A 14,812-nucleotide genomic window follows, 5' to 3' on the forward strand; every position below is an offset into this window, starting at 1 on the left:
GATTTCTCCGGCTCCAGTCTTCCCCCGCCGCCGCCTGCTCCACCACCTCATGACTGGGGGTGGGGATGGAGGGCGGCGTTGATGCCCACCCCACCGGCAGAGGCTCACGCTGGCGGGACACAGAGGAGGAGAAGGAGATGGGAAGGGAAAAAGGGCTCTGGGGACAGCGAAGAGCAGCTCCTCTCACCGCTCAAGCTCCCACCGGCCGTCTTCCTGTGAGCGGGGCTCCCCGCGGAGAGCCGCGCCGTGCACACGGCAGCCCCACAACACGCGGTGCCCAGCGGCTCCCGGCCGGGTGCGGGCCAGTCAGCACCGCGGGCTTGGCGGCTCTCGCACTCTGCAGCGGCCGCGGCTAGGCAGAGGAGCAGTGGCAGGTCCCCGCCGGCCGCCTTGAATTATTCATGGGGGGGTATTATATTCGCTCGCACAAATTGGAGCCGCTGTGCAATGCTATCTGAGCGCGCTACGGTCACCCCCTCCCTCCTCCTCTCCGGTTCTCGCTCGCTCTGAGCCCCTGCAGCGCCCAGGATCACATTTCCTTTGTCATCTCGCCTCTTCGCGTGGTGTTTTATTGAGAAAACAAAAATAACATAAAACTCGAAGAGGGGGAAGGAGGAAAGCGGCAAAAACGCAAACCGCCCGCCTTCTCCGCGATCTGCCAAGCCAAAGCCCACCAGCCCCAGGGGGTGAATTAGCAGGAATTACTCACTGATGCGGCGGCACTATCCCAGGCGGCGTGGGATCCGGAGAGAATCATCGCGCCGGGCGCCTTCCCCCTGCCTGGCGGGGTGCGGAGGGGCAGAGCCGGGCGGCACGGCCCTCGGGGTGCGGAGGGTGGAAAGCTCAGAGCGCGGAGCAGCGCATGGCCTGCCTCGGCGTGGCCCGCAGTACTCGCGGCGGCGCTAGCTCTAGCCCCGCTGCGGCCGCCGGCACTGGGGCTGCGCGGCGTGCGGGAGCCTTTTAAGCTCCGACGGCGCGGGCTGACTTCCGCCCGGCCACGGGGGGCAGCCGGGGGGCGGCGGCGGCAGGCAGGAAACATTGGCCCTCATTCTGCCCGACCTTCCCCCATCCACCCGCATCCAGTCCTGCCGTCCCCCCGTGGTTATTTAGTATCGCTGGTTTCGGCACCGGGGACACACACGCACACCCCCGCTCTGTTTGATGCTCTTCGGCCGCGGCTCAGGCGGTCTCCCCTCGCCCTGTGTCGGTCGGGATGCGAGCGAGGAAGGAGCGGAGCTACGGGGCCGTTCTTTGAAAGCATTGGGCCGTTAATGCAGCTTTAAACATTAAATCGCTACATTAATTGTTTTCTTACGCCCAGTCTAGGGGTGATCTGCGGCTCCTTTCTGTGCTGTTGCGGTTGCTGCCCGGTTTGCCGTGCCCGGGAGGGCGGTTGCTGCCTAGGGGTAGGCGTTTCTTCTTTAAACTGGCGCGGTGAAGTTTGCAAAGATCAGCGGCGATGCCATTTGCATTGCTGCGAGACCAACCTGAAATAAAACCACAGCACTTGTTTTGTTTTAGTGAAACGCTTCACCACCACCAACTGCTAAAAGGAAAGTTTCAGTTGCAGAACGGCTGAGCGGGCACCCTCTTCGCTAAGTGGGGTTTGTGCTAGCAAGGCAGGGCGCATGGCATGTTCTCCTCAACAAGGAAACTGGAAATGCTGGCAAGTTTTACAACGTGAAACCGGCTTAGGGATTGGAAAGAAGGGGGGGAAAAAAAAAAGAAAGAAAGAAAGAAAAGAAAACAAAAAAAAAAGGAAAGTAATAAAAATAGGAACTGATACAGACAGATTTGTGAATTGAAGCATCTGTGAATAAGGAGGGGGGGGAGGAGGGCACGACGACACACACGACTGAGTGGAATCAAAACAATTAGTGTGAAGTAATGATAATGCAGTTTCAAAAACATCATCAAAAAGGAAAACCAGCTATTAAGGTGTATTGAACTTTGTTCTTCCTGTTTAGGCCTTAGACTTAGAAAAAAAACCTGACACTATTCAGGCCTTACACAAATTAACACTAACTTTAATTGTCTCCTTAGAAATAAAAATACCTTTTGCAGGCAGGTACTAAATAGCAATAAGCCATGTCCCTGAGGCTCTCTTGCCAAAAGCCCTACAGAAAACTGAGAAACTTGGGAGCACTAACATGCTTATGCAAGGCCAAGCGATGGGAATCCCTGGTGAAGTCCATGGGGCAAATAATGTGCATGAAGTTGCAAAAAAGTATGAATATTTACTGTGCCCATCAGTAGTATATTGAGCTGGGAACTTGCTTATGTATCACTAAAGGATTTGGCTCAGGGGCTATATTCTTTGTATTACATATCCATATGTTCCCATTTGAGCATGCAGGTGAAACCCATCACAGCTTTGACTAGCAGAGGTTAAAAAAATCATTGAGCCTTGCCTCCTCTCTGTTTGTTTGTCCTGCGGTTGCTGCAGAGGATTGTGCTTTTCCAGATGAAGCCAGTTAGTTGTGAAGAACAGCAACTCCCCAAACAACAAACGTGTGGTTGATCTCTTTGGGTTTCACAGAGGTTGATCTCTTTGGGTTTCCTCAGTAGAAACCATAATCTTTTGCATTCAAAAATATTTTAATTGGGCAGAAATTCCCAGCTGCATGTCTCCAAGCATATCTGACACCTCTGTCTTCCTCAGTGACAGCTGTTTGCTTTCCAGCTAACTGTCTGAAGAGGGGAATTTTGCGTGGCCATGCTTCATATGGCTCTAACGGGTTCACAAGGCTACCTATACACTGGAAAAGGTCCTCCTTGCTGACAGGGTCCACTGTATTTGTGCCAAAGCACTGAACCTTATTTACAGCTTACACCCTCCCTGGGCTTGTAAAAGGCTGTAAGCAATTCAGTGTCCCTGAACAGCGGGTCTTTATTCCCCAGATACCGTCCTCATATTTGAGCACCTCTGTCCTCCTAAATCAAAGTCCTCCTTTTCTTCTCCCTCCATCACAACCAAAGGAATGCAACATTTTGAGGCTTCCTTTGATTGTGGATGTTTTTCTGTCTCCATTATGAAAAAGACTAAAATAAGGCTAAAGGCACTACGCCAATATTACATTCTGTCCTGAAACATCAGCTGCCGGAGCACTTGTGTGCCCAACTGCACAGCAGATAGCATCATGCATTTTTCTGCTTAGTGCACTAACTCAATGTTTGTTGATCCAGGTAACTTCTTCTGCTATTAAAAAACCCCTCATCTCCCCTCAGAGAAAGACCTCAATATATTTCTTTGTTTTCTAAGCTTACAAACACATGGGTGAGTAACAGCACAAGAGCAGTAGGTGAAATACGAAAGGCTTCTGGTTCCTTGGTAGACAGCAGGATGAGAACTGCTGTTTATGATTTTTCCCTGGGAAGCCAGTGCTTTGCATTTAGCCTTTTTGTTTCTTAGGAACAAAAGAACAATAGCTATCCTGGTTAGCAGGGCTATTGTCCCTCTGTGCCAAATAAATGAAATCTCACTGCTTACGTGAGCACCTGAGGCATTTCTCTGCATTCTGCTCTTTCTCCTTTGTGTTGCTCTGCTGCGGTTTCTCCCTTTTTATTCCCATCTCTCCAGTATTTTTTCACACACGTTTCTCTCATCTTTCTTTTGTTCTCCCTTCAAATGCTGTTGCTGCTCTGAATTTGACACAGCAGTTATGTACTGAAGGCAAACCCATCATTTAAACTCTGTAGAAATCATAACTGTGTCAGGGACACGTCAGGACTGCTAAAATATTAACCATTCCGACATTGTAACAGTGCTACAACCTGAGCATAACTGGCCAGATCTTCAGAGGCACCTAAGAAGTGTCAAAATAGCTCTGACAATTTCATATGGGCCAAAGTTGGAAAATCTCTCTCCTTTGTCTGTCCTGTATTACCTATCCAGCCACTGCAGCTAAAGCATGTAATAAAAATACAAGTGCTTTGGTTGTGGTTTGCTTGTTTGTTTTTCCTTTGCATTTCAGTGGAATATAGGACATTGAGGCAGAAGACTGCACCTGAATAATTTTCTAGCTTCTGCTTCTGATGTCAAGATGTGCTTTCCACTCTCTGTGCTTGGGATCATCGTTTGCTTGAAGGAAAGCATCTGCTTTCTGCCGGCAGCACTACAGGACAAACAGAACGATGTTCCTGCCAAAAGCAATACAGCTGGAAAAGCCAGGGGTCTGGAGGTTAAAAGCTTTGTTAAACAGAACCAGGTACAGTAATTGAGGATATTTTACTGTAATTTTAGAGGCAAACATTAACATAAGGAACTCTCCCACCTGCATGAAACGGTCCAGCAGCCACATACTGTTTTCCGTGCTACACTGAGCACCAAGGCAGTGTGGGCTATCAAAGCGCAGCAGGGCTTGTGAGCACAAGTTGCTGAGTAGCTAGTGCAAGTCCCTGAACATGCACAGTTAATAATAAACATACAGGACTGAACTTCTGTTGTCATTGTTGTTGGTTTGCACCTAAGGACCCCGAAAATATTTCCATCACCTATGCTGCTATTCCAAAGAGGTCCACAGACATAGAATACCAAGACTGCTTCATCACTTCAAGTTCTGCACAATATTTTCTAAGGATTATAAAGACCTGTCCTGGTGCACCTGAGAATCTCCTTTCTTCTTCAGGTGGTAACAAAGAGGCAAGAAACACAGCACTGCATCCTGCTTGGATCTTTGCCTTCCACACTCAAGAACCTGACAAGTAAAACAACGTACAAAGGGAGCACTTCCAGCACACCTGTCCACAGGGAAAGGGTTCAGCAAGACCTTTATGGTGGTGTAGTCTTTGGGGATGTGATATTTGTCAAATAGTGCCAGCTGAACAAAAGAGGAAGGTTTTGCTCTTGTTTTTTAGCTCACTGTTATCAACTGTTACCATTACACTCAGAGGAATATCTTTTTGGGGGGGGCTTTCACCACAACTGTACTCCATGGACAACCGTGCCACTTAAGTCCAGCACTTCAGCCCTGATTTTTATTTATATATTTTTGCTAAATTTTGCTTTTTCTGTCCTCATTTTCCCTCTTGGGAGCACAAACTTCCAAATTTGCCTCAGATTCCAAATTTGCCATGCCTGCCCTTGCATACTGACTTTCACTCAACCATGTATCTGTCATTGGATCCATTAGTAAGTACAGTAGTTCAACTTTCTGCATGTGCTGCTGAGCTTCCTGTATGGCATGCTGGATCTTGAGCAGGGTAGAGGGTTGAGGAGCAAAGAACAAAGTTTGGTCCTCCTAATATAAATCACTGGGAACTGGCTTGCTCAGCATATTAAAGCTTTTGAAAGCCCCTCCTCCACCCATCCAGCTCTCCTGCATGAGGGTCACCTTGAATTTAAAGATGTGCTTGTTAGGATGTGATCCAGAGGGGAACAGAGATAGCCTCCCCTATATACACGTGCAAGTGAAATCTATACTGTTGGTGTGCATCTTCACATCCCTACAAGGGCTGGCTTTGGGAAGCAAGGATCTTGCACTCAAACAACTGGCATTACTCCAGAGACATGCCTAGGTTTAGGGATTGATCTCTCCATAGAGAAGGAAACCCTTACCTTACAGCATTGAGCTTTGCAAGCAACTGATGCAAAGATGCTGATTTTGGATGTGCTAAAGAAAGTTTTTTCTAGTGAAGAAGTCTCTCAGAGCAGCTTTATGCTTAAGTTTTGCTCTACTATGTATGCATCTGGGAGGAAACGGAGTTACTTCTTTTCCTGTGCATTCTGATTCACTCCTTCTTCCTTCCAGAAAGTCTGGCTGAAAAAATCATACATTTCTAACGGCATAATGGAATCACACGGACTTCAAGTACCTTTACCTCTCAATGTCTGCATCTCTAAACTGAGTGTCCTCTTCCAGACTTCTCAAATCTCTAACTCACCATCTGTTCAATCAGATTTCTTGTTAGATTAAGTACCTGTGTTAGCTTTAATCTCTGATGGTGACAATGAAACTACTGCCCTCCAGCCTGGGCTCAAGGCCAGAAGATGCAAATGTCTTTTCTCCCCCTGACTCTGCACTTAGCCTGTCACAGCTTTCAAACGTGATGCCTACCATTAAGAATGATCTAAATCCAGACTTTGGTCCACAAGGAAGTGACTTCACTGTCTGGTTGTTCGTCTTACACAAAAACTGATGCTAGAGTAGTATTAAAGGCTCTCAAACTCACCTTCAACAAAATATCCCATCAGCTCACTTTGCCCTTCAGAAAAAGCTTGGCAGAATAGATGTGTCCTGTAAACGTGTTCTGCAGGTCAAGAAATGCAAGCTCTGAGCAGCTGGAAGTAGAAAGCAGGTGCCAACGTTATGGGCTAATAATTGCAAATGTTTTGCTATTAGCCTCCCATTTCCTGACACTGCTGCTGCTGTTCTGATACCTCCTCGCAGTTATCCTCCCTGCGCAGCTAACTTGGCTGTAACTCAGAAGCCCATCCAACCTTCATTCTGGTTCACATCCACATGATCCTTTTACTCAGCTGGGGGAGTGCTTTTAACTGCAAGAGGTGGTATACGCTGACACTGAAGGGAGAATGGCTTGTCAGCTGCTAACGCTTCCCCACAGCTGTGTAAACTCCAGGCATGGGCAGCTGTTCCCCTCCAGATCTGTCTGTGGGAGCTGGGAAGCCTGGCACCCTCAGCTATTCATTACCAGCCCCCAGCTCAGCCCCTACACCAGGGTGTGTAAGTATCCCCTAACACACTTCAGCTCCGTGATGGCTGACCTTGTGCCAGGAAGGGTGAAGCTCTTATGTAGCTCTTGAGAGGGACACTACTATCTTCCATTTATTTGTCTGGTTGCAAAGATACATCATCTACATCTTCAGGCTAGCCCCTTCCAAGTGCCTGCCCTTTCCCTTTTGCCTCCTTATCATTCCCAGGGGAACCTGGACAGACTGCTTCTCCCTCAGGGTCATGCTGAGCATCAGCAAACTGTGACCCTTGGAGAGCAGTATGTGCCCTCATGATTTTGTGTTACCTGCAGCACCAATCCCAACCTCCATTCAGGTGCCCCTCTCCCACAGCTGTTTTATCCAAGGCAGGTCAGTTCTAAAGGTATAACTTGAATGCTGAGAGAGAAAAGTGGACACAGTTCTGCTTTGAGCTAATCTGGACCTGAAATGTTTAGGGGTTTATATGTTGAAACCAACACTGGTCAGGAACAGTGCACGTGACCATAATATGCTCCTTTATGAGAACAAATGATCAAGCAAGCAGCTATGCATAGCCATAATCAAAGTTTCTGGTTCATTTGAGTATTTATTGTGGTTATAATTGTGTTTCCTGTAGGGAAAGGTCTACCCAGGCTCTCTTCCAACCAGGTATATCCTGTGAAAGCTGTAAGATGGACTCAAAGGTAGCTTTGTCTACCTTGTATCATGCAGCTCCTCCAGACTCCAGTTACAGCATGAGGATCTTGCATGCTTGCAGGATGTGCAAGAGGTTAGAGTCTCAGCTCCTCACTACTCTGCAAAGTCTCTGAGAACATGAAGTGACCCTTGAAAAGGGGCTTTCCTCTTTGCCAAGAAGGGCAAATCTCATGCCTAGGCAGTTCCCCATGACAGTGGGAGAAAGGAGTTGTCTCCTGTGGGACCCTGGCAGCATCTCTACAGTCCTTCGTAAAAGTGGATTTACAAAGTCAGCCTATCACTCACATCACAGCACAAGCACCCTCTCATGGGCTACTGGGAAAACAGAGACTGAAACCCTTTGGGTGAGAGCCTCCACCAAGAAAATTAAGGAGCTACATTTCTTGGAGGCTATCAAATGTCCCTTTGCAGTGTGGCTCCTTTCTGTACGCCTGCTGGTGTAAAGCCTTCCCAGTGTACCTTCAGCACAGGAGCTATAAATAGGCTGGGGGATAAGACAAAGGGAAGCTTTCTTAAAAGGGAGCTGGAACTTTAAAGGGAAGGCAGAGATTGAGGGAAATGTTAAAGCTGTTGATTTGTCTGATGCTGCAGGTCTCAGAGAGGGGAACATTGTCACTCTGAGGATCTTTCCCCTTTTTCTCTTTATTAAAATGGGATTGTCTCTCCTTTCAAATAAAACCCATGCACATTTACAATGATGGATGGCTGCTGGGAAAAAAAGTTTGTGTATGTTCTGTTTGCTTGCCACAGAGGAGTGGAGTTGTGTTGAGCTTGACAGCCACTTTTGGGAACCATTGCCTGGCAGTACAGATGCTCGTTTGTTGAAATAAAAGCAGCCAAGGGGCTTATGTGGTCTCTGCAGTACAGACCCTACCCTTCCTCAGTGTTTCACAGCCACTGGCCTTGGGTTGCTACTGCAAGCCAGAGAAGTAAAAATAAGGAAGGAGGGAGTGAGCCTCAGGAAGCCAAATCAAATGGTGGTATCAGCATCTCAGGAAGCTCACCCAAGGTGGTGGGGTGCAGGTCAGGTGAAGAAGTTCAGAAGCGTAGGAAATCAGGGAAACAGATGTGGCCATGCCAGGCTTTGGAGAGGGAGCTCCTGAGATGTGGGCCCAGCATTCCCATGCATTCCCATCTGGTGGTGAAGGAAATTATGTAAAGTGGAGGGACCAAGGCCCCCTTCCCCCTCCCCCCAGCTGTTTTTTTTGGTTGGTTTTTTTCTTCTAATTCTTTTCCCCCTTCACTTCCCATGATGCAATTAAACAGCCATTGCTGACATCATCACGTATGCTTGCTGAATGCAGCCATTGTGTCTCAGCTGCAGTGCTGTACTATATATAGATTAGTTGCCAATCCCTGCTATGTATCAGCAGGGAAGACACCCAAGGAATTAAGTGAGCAGTTGCACTGTAGGAGTCCTGGCTTTTGTCCTGTGGCCTCAAGACATGATGGACTGTACAGTGGAACCAGAAATGATCAAAGATAGGTGATTTGGAGACTGAGCTAGGAAACTTTGGAAGGATTGAGTTGCAGTGGTGGTAGGAAACAGGCTTCTAGGTTGTGACTCATGAAGCAGAAAGACAATTTGACCTATGCATGTTGCTAGCTTCTTTTATGTGAAAATAAGTAGATAGTGAGTAATCTCCTCTCACTAGTTCCTGTGTCAGGCAACATTAGATGGCTGCAGATCCTACTTCCTTGGCCTTAGGTACACAGAGCAAAAACATCCACCTGGAAACTGGTTTTGGCCTTCTGGACACTTGAGGAGACACAGTCAATGACCTTCTCTCTGCCAGTGGTAAATGTACCCCCATAGTCCACTGTGCAGAGACCAAACAGAGCAACCAGTGCCTGTTATGGTATTGCCAGTGGCATGAGGGTGAGCTTTCAGAAGAACCACTGCTATGTCTGCAGCCCCTATGTACCAGAGAATATCTTCCACACTGAGCTTGTTCAAGTGATGTTGCCACCACTAGGCTAAGGAAATTCAGACTTGTGCATTTCCAATGACAAGATTTTCCTTTGCAGCCAGACAGCTCCATTAGCTCCTTCTTCATTCCTCTCACACAGCCTTTTGGCAGGAGGTGACAGGAGGTGGCTGAGACAATCTAACAGCTCAACACTTCAGAAAGGGGCAAGTCCTGCTCCTTCCCTCTAGCTCCTGCACTTTGCTGCTGTTCTCTGGATGCAGCAAGCAGCTGACAGCAAGAGCTGATGAATGCTTGATCAGAGGAGACAGTGGAACCAGTGATATGAATGAACAAGAGAAGGCTGGGATCCTTGGAGGTAAGCAAACCCTCTCTTTTCAGCAGCAAGCTGTTAGACTGACTCAGACAACAGACAATTTGAGGGTGTAAACTGACCCTGAAAGAAAAGCTTTGATGTTAGAGGCTTCTTTCTTTCTTGTTGACTTCACTCCAGGCCAAATTCCAGCTAAACTATGGCCATGAGCAGCTTTCCTCAATCATTTCATGAAGTCCCATACCAAGGTGATGAAGCCAAGTGTTGCTGCAGCCTCAGGTACTCACCTTACTGCCTTTATGCTGCCCTTGGGCCAGTCACAGTGTCTCTGTTCCTAAGAGGTGTTCAGGTCTTCCACTCAGTAAATGTTACTTTTTGTATCTTTGGCTCCTGCTAGGCATTTAAGAAGAAACCAGGAGGAAAACCAATCAAACAAAAACCCCCAAATGATTATTTCTTGTAGTCCTTGTAGGAATGGCAAGGCAGAGGAAGAGCTACTAGGGTGAGTTTGAAAATCTTCAGGGATACACATTGCCCAGCTTCTCTCTCTGACTCTCTTCTCACCACAAAACCCACAAAACAAACCCTACAAAAAAACCACACCCCACCAAACGTTTTTCCATACATCCAGGTAGGATTTCTGTACATCCAGGTAGGATTTCCCTTGCTGCAGCTCATGACTCCTCCTTCTTGTCCTTCCAATCTTCTCAGGCTTAGTTCTTTTAGCTATACACATCATGCCCCAGTCCTTTAACCATCTTAGTGACCTGCTGCACCTGCTTCAGTATACTTGTATCTTTCTTGCACTGAGGTGTCCAAACTGGACAAAATACCCTGGATGCAGTCTTGCAACAGCTGAAAATAGAGGCAGGTTCACTTCCCTCTTGTTGCCCACATAACAATGCAACCCAGTTTGGAGTTAGCTTTCATCCCTGCAGGGGAAAATTGCTAACTTGTGTTCAAGCCACTGCTCAAGGGGACACTCAGGTCCCACTACTGAGGATGTGATATCTCTGATTGTGCAGGTTGTGGGTGACATTGTTGTAAACCAGTTCTGGCCATAGTACTGACTGACTCCAAAGCTCATAACTGGCTACCTGATAGATAATGAATCCATGACCACTCCTTGTGGAGCCTAAGCACACAGTTTTTCACCCACTGGTCAGGCTTAAGCCTGTATTGCATCTCCCTGAAGGCTGATTTCTGCCCATACAGTACCTGACACTTTTCCTGACACCAACCAACTGTGTCAGCTTTTATCTTTGAGGAAGTTCTGGGGAAAAACCTGTAAGGTGAAGGAAAGAGCACCTCAAAAAGAAGTAAAAAATTACTGCAACCATCAAATGGGAGTGACTTTCGGGACAGCCCTGCCATCATGCAGTGTCTGCAATGTTCTGAGTCTCCCAAGCACAATAAAATCTAGCAAAGAAGAAACATCAGCAGAGCTGAGGATAGACAATGGCTAGGAGGGCATTTCTGAGGAGTTTAATCATCAGTGTTGTGTTGGTGTTTGTGTGTGAGCAGACCTGTGTGTGAGGTCATCTATTTATGAGATCATTTAGAATTTCCAACAAAAGTTCACTTCATTGACAGCAGCACTGAGCCAGCACCGAGCCAGCACTGACAAGTCCACTATAAGGGATAATGTAGATGTCACTCATTACAAAAAGGCTAAAGTCTTAGTCCTTTGGTTCAAAGAAGTCTGCAGGACCTTTTCAGCCTAGCTGCCTGCTATCTCTAGCCATGCCCCACTGCTCTGGGGCTGCTCCCAGAAGGGCATGGGTCCCCAGGAGCAGCTGGGTCTTGGCAAAAGCATCTCCATGTGAGGGGACTCCCTGCATGTTGCGGATCAGCAGCTCCCATGCAAGGAAAAGTCTTGTCTCCCTCTGCTTTCCCTTCTCCTGGGCTGCCATTAAATGTCCTAGAAACAGCAAACAGTAGCCTCCTGTTTTGAGTCACCAAAGTGACTTTTAATAGTATCATAGTATCATAGCATCATTCAGGGTTGGAAGGGACCACAAGGATCATCTAGTTCCAACCCCCCTGCCATGGGCAGGGACACCCCACACTAGATCAGGCTGGACAGAGCCTCATCCAGTCTGGTCTTACACACCCCCAGGGACGGGGCCTCGACCACCTCCCTGGACAGCCCATTCCAGGGTCTCACCACTCTCATGGTGAAGAACCTCCTCCTCACATCTAGCCTGAATCTCCCCACCTCCAGCTTCATTCCATTCCCCCTAGTCCTATCACTACCTGAGATCCTGAGAAGTCCTTCCCCAGCCTTCCTGTAGGCCCCCTTCAGATACTGGAAGGCCACAATGAGGTCACCTGGGAGCCTTCTCTTCTGCAGACTGAACAGCCCCAACTCCTTCAGTCTGTCCTCATAGGAGAGGTGCTCCAGCCAGCATAGAGGGAATTTTTAAAACTGATTTAATGCTTAGAAGTTTTCCTCTTCAGGGACAGGTAAAACTCCTAAGCCCTGCTCTGGCACTTTTGAAAGAGCTGTGCCATGCCAGATGTGTTTGAAGGCTAAGAATGGCACTTCTTTAGTGTCCCTGCTTTTGTGGGGCTAGACCTTTTTCCTGGGAGCAAGTCCTGCAATATGCCTGAGCTCTTGCTCTCACAGCACAGCATGGACATTGTGGTGCAGTTTTGGGGCAGTGCTGCCCTTTGATGGTCCCTTCTCCTCTTGCCTTCCTCAGTGCTCACCAGTGCTCCAGAAGGTCTGTTCACTCTACCCTGGTGCTTGCAGCAGGGTTGGGGTCATCTTAAACACTTTTAATAGCAGAGTGGCCATTGTTAAATGAAAATACACCTCTTACATTAAAAAAGGAGATACATCTTTCTATGGCAAATAGCTTAGCTAAGGGGCCTTTTAGGGAACATCTGAGTTGCAGGATGCCACATTTTCTGCCAGCATAGCTTCACTAGAGCAAATGCAACATCTCATCCTAAAAAACCTTGTGTGTAGGGGGTCATATCTGTCAACAGGATTGGAACTACTTGGACATAAGAAGACAAACTTATTTTAAGACATAATAAAAAGAGTGCTTCTCTATAAACTTATTACATATTCCTAGTGCCTGAGATGACAGCACTTGTGTTCCTTTCTTTGCTCAGTCTTATGCACTTGTATGATTTTAAGCAACTGGAGAGCTTGGCTGGCTTCCCTGGATGCTCTGTGTGTTTAACACGATGCTACAGCCTAGCCAGGTAAAACCACCATTTGTAACTCAACCTTGTTTGGTCTCTTAATTCTCTTGGGGTTTTATCTCCTGAGATTGTCCTCTGACCTAAGCATTGCTCCAAGGATTCCTCCATGCATTTGGAAAATAGCATCCATCTTGCTGGGACTTACAGCTTAAAATGCATGGGAGCAGATGGTCATTTGACTCATCAGCCTGCCTTAGGTCTGCTGTGGTCCTCAGCAGCTTGAGTGACAAAGCAGGAGTTGTGGCTTAACAGTCTCTGCTGCTCTGCACAGTGCCTGAATGCTTAGCTGAAGGAAATTAGGACAAGGGAGCTGAAGGGTCAATGTCTTGTCTCTGAGGGCAGCAAGCTGGAGAACACCTCCAGAATTACATCTCTGAACACAGCAAACATTTACAGAAGACTGCTTACCATGGCTTCCCCTGTTTTTCTGACCAGCAGTTCTTCACTCACACTCCCTGAGACCTGGTGGGCTCCTGTTGGTCCTCTGCGGGCTTCATTAGCTTGGTTGAGCTCAGGCTGGGGCAAATCCCATTCCTGGGGAGGGTGAAGGTGGACACAAAACCTTTCTCAGCCACTCCTCAGCCAGCATCTTCTAGCACAAGAAAAGATGACAAATTGTTTGTTAAATTATTTATTGCTAACTGGTTATGAATTATTAAAGTGTTTATTACTTACCATTTGGATGGCAACTCAGCACAGAAAATCACAAGCCTTTCAAGACACCCTGAGGCCAACCATGGCTTGCCAGACATGCTGAGGACTCGCGGGTGAGCCAAGGTGGTGGGCGCAGCAGCATCTGGTGTGAGAAAAGGCACAGCTGGAGCCTGGAGCATGTTGCAGCTTGTGCTGCTGCAGATGGGTTTTGCCATTGGGGCTGCAGTCTCACAACCTCCTGCCACTCCCCCCAGCCAGTGCTGATTTTATTTAATATTAGCATGATGGGAGTGCTAGGACCCCTTGGTACCATGTGCCATATGAACATACCACAGAGACAATCGTCCCCAATTGTGTGCTCACTATTACTGTGGTTTTCTTACTAATTAAACTATCTTTGTGCATGAGAGGACACTACGAAGGCAAGGATATGCTAGTTCTCCTCAGCAAGTGCATATGTTTGGTTTATGGCTTTGCTCTGTTGAAGATATTTTAAGGTTTTTATACAGGCTCTTTTTACCTCCTTTCCAGCCTCCCCTGTGTTTGGGATTTTTGCTTTCTGTTTTACCTCCTTTCCAGCCTCTCCTGTGTTTGGGATTTTTGCTTTCTGTTTTACCTCCTTTCCAGCCTCTCCTGTGTTTGGGATTTTTGCTTTCTGTTTTACCTCCTTTCCAACCTCCTGTGTTTGGGATTTTTGCTGTTTTACCTCCTTTCCAACCTCCTGTGTTTGGGATTTTTGCTTTCTGTTTTACCTCCTTTCCAGCCTCTCCTGTGTTTGGGATTTTTGCTTTCTGTTTTACCTCCTTTCCAGCCTCTCCTGTGTTTGGGATTTTTGCTTTCTGTTTTACCTCCTTTCCAGCCTCTCCTGTGTTTGGGATTTTTGCTTTCTGTTTTACCTCCTTTCCAGCCTCTCCTGTGTTTGGGATTTTTGCTTTCTGTTTTACCTCCTTTCCAACCTCCTGAGTTTGGGATTTTTGCTTTCTGTTTTACCTCCTTTCCAACCTCCTGTGTTTGGGATTTTTGCTTTCTGTTTTACCTCCTTTCCAGCCCCTCTTGTGTTTGGGATTTTTGCTTTCTGTTTTACCTCCTTTCCAACCTCCTGTGTTTGGGATTTTTGCTTTCTGTTTTACCTCCTTTCCAGCCTCTCCTGTGTTTGGGATTTTTGCTTTCTGTTTTACCTCCTTTCCAGCCTCTCCTGTGTTTGGGATTTTTGCTTTCTGTTTTACCTCCTTTCCAGCCTCTCCTGTGTTTGGGATTTTTGCTTTCTGTTTTACCTCCTTTCCAGCCTCTCCTGTGTTTGGGATTTTTGCTTTCTGTTTTACCTCCTTTCCA

The 14,812-nt window shown here is 47.3% G+C and overlaps 1 protein-coding gene and 1 long non-coding RNA gene across 3 annotated transcripts in view; both read right to left on the reverse strand.

Annotated features, from left to right (window-relative positions):
- TRIM71 (tripartite motif containing 71) overlaps positions 1-871 on the reverse strand; it is a 62,216-nt gene extending 61,345 nt beyond the window's left edge. For both annotated transcript variants that reach the window (XM_068152918.1, XM_068152919.1), the window contains exon 1: positions 710-871. The gene's annotated coding sequence lies outside the window, so the exon portion shown is untranslated. The remainder of the gene's footprint in view (positions 1-709) is intronic.
- Positions 872-971: 100 nt separating this feature from the next.
- On the reverse strand, positions 972-13,375 carry LOC137448436 (uncharacterized). Its single transcript, XR_010989091.1, has 5 exons — positions 13,235-13,375; positions 9,898-10,003; positions 6,172-6,280; positions 4,008-4,158; positions 972-1,487 (listed from the first exon to the last, which is right to left on the reverse strand). It is a non-coding gene; the product is annotated as an uncharacterized lncRNA (long non-coding RNA).
- Positions 13,376-14,812: the final 1,437 nt, after the last annotated feature.

The sequence above is a fragment of the Melanerpes formicivorus genome, unplaced genomic scaffold (genome assembly GCF_026170545.1).
Source record: "Melanerpes formicivorus ecotype bairdi unplaced genomic scaffold, bMelFor1.0.p_v2 SCAF_24, whole genome shotgun sequence".
In the NCBI taxonomy this organism is placed as follows: Eukaryota; Metazoa; Chordata; class Aves; order Piciformes; family Picidae; genus Melanerpes; species Melanerpes formicivorus.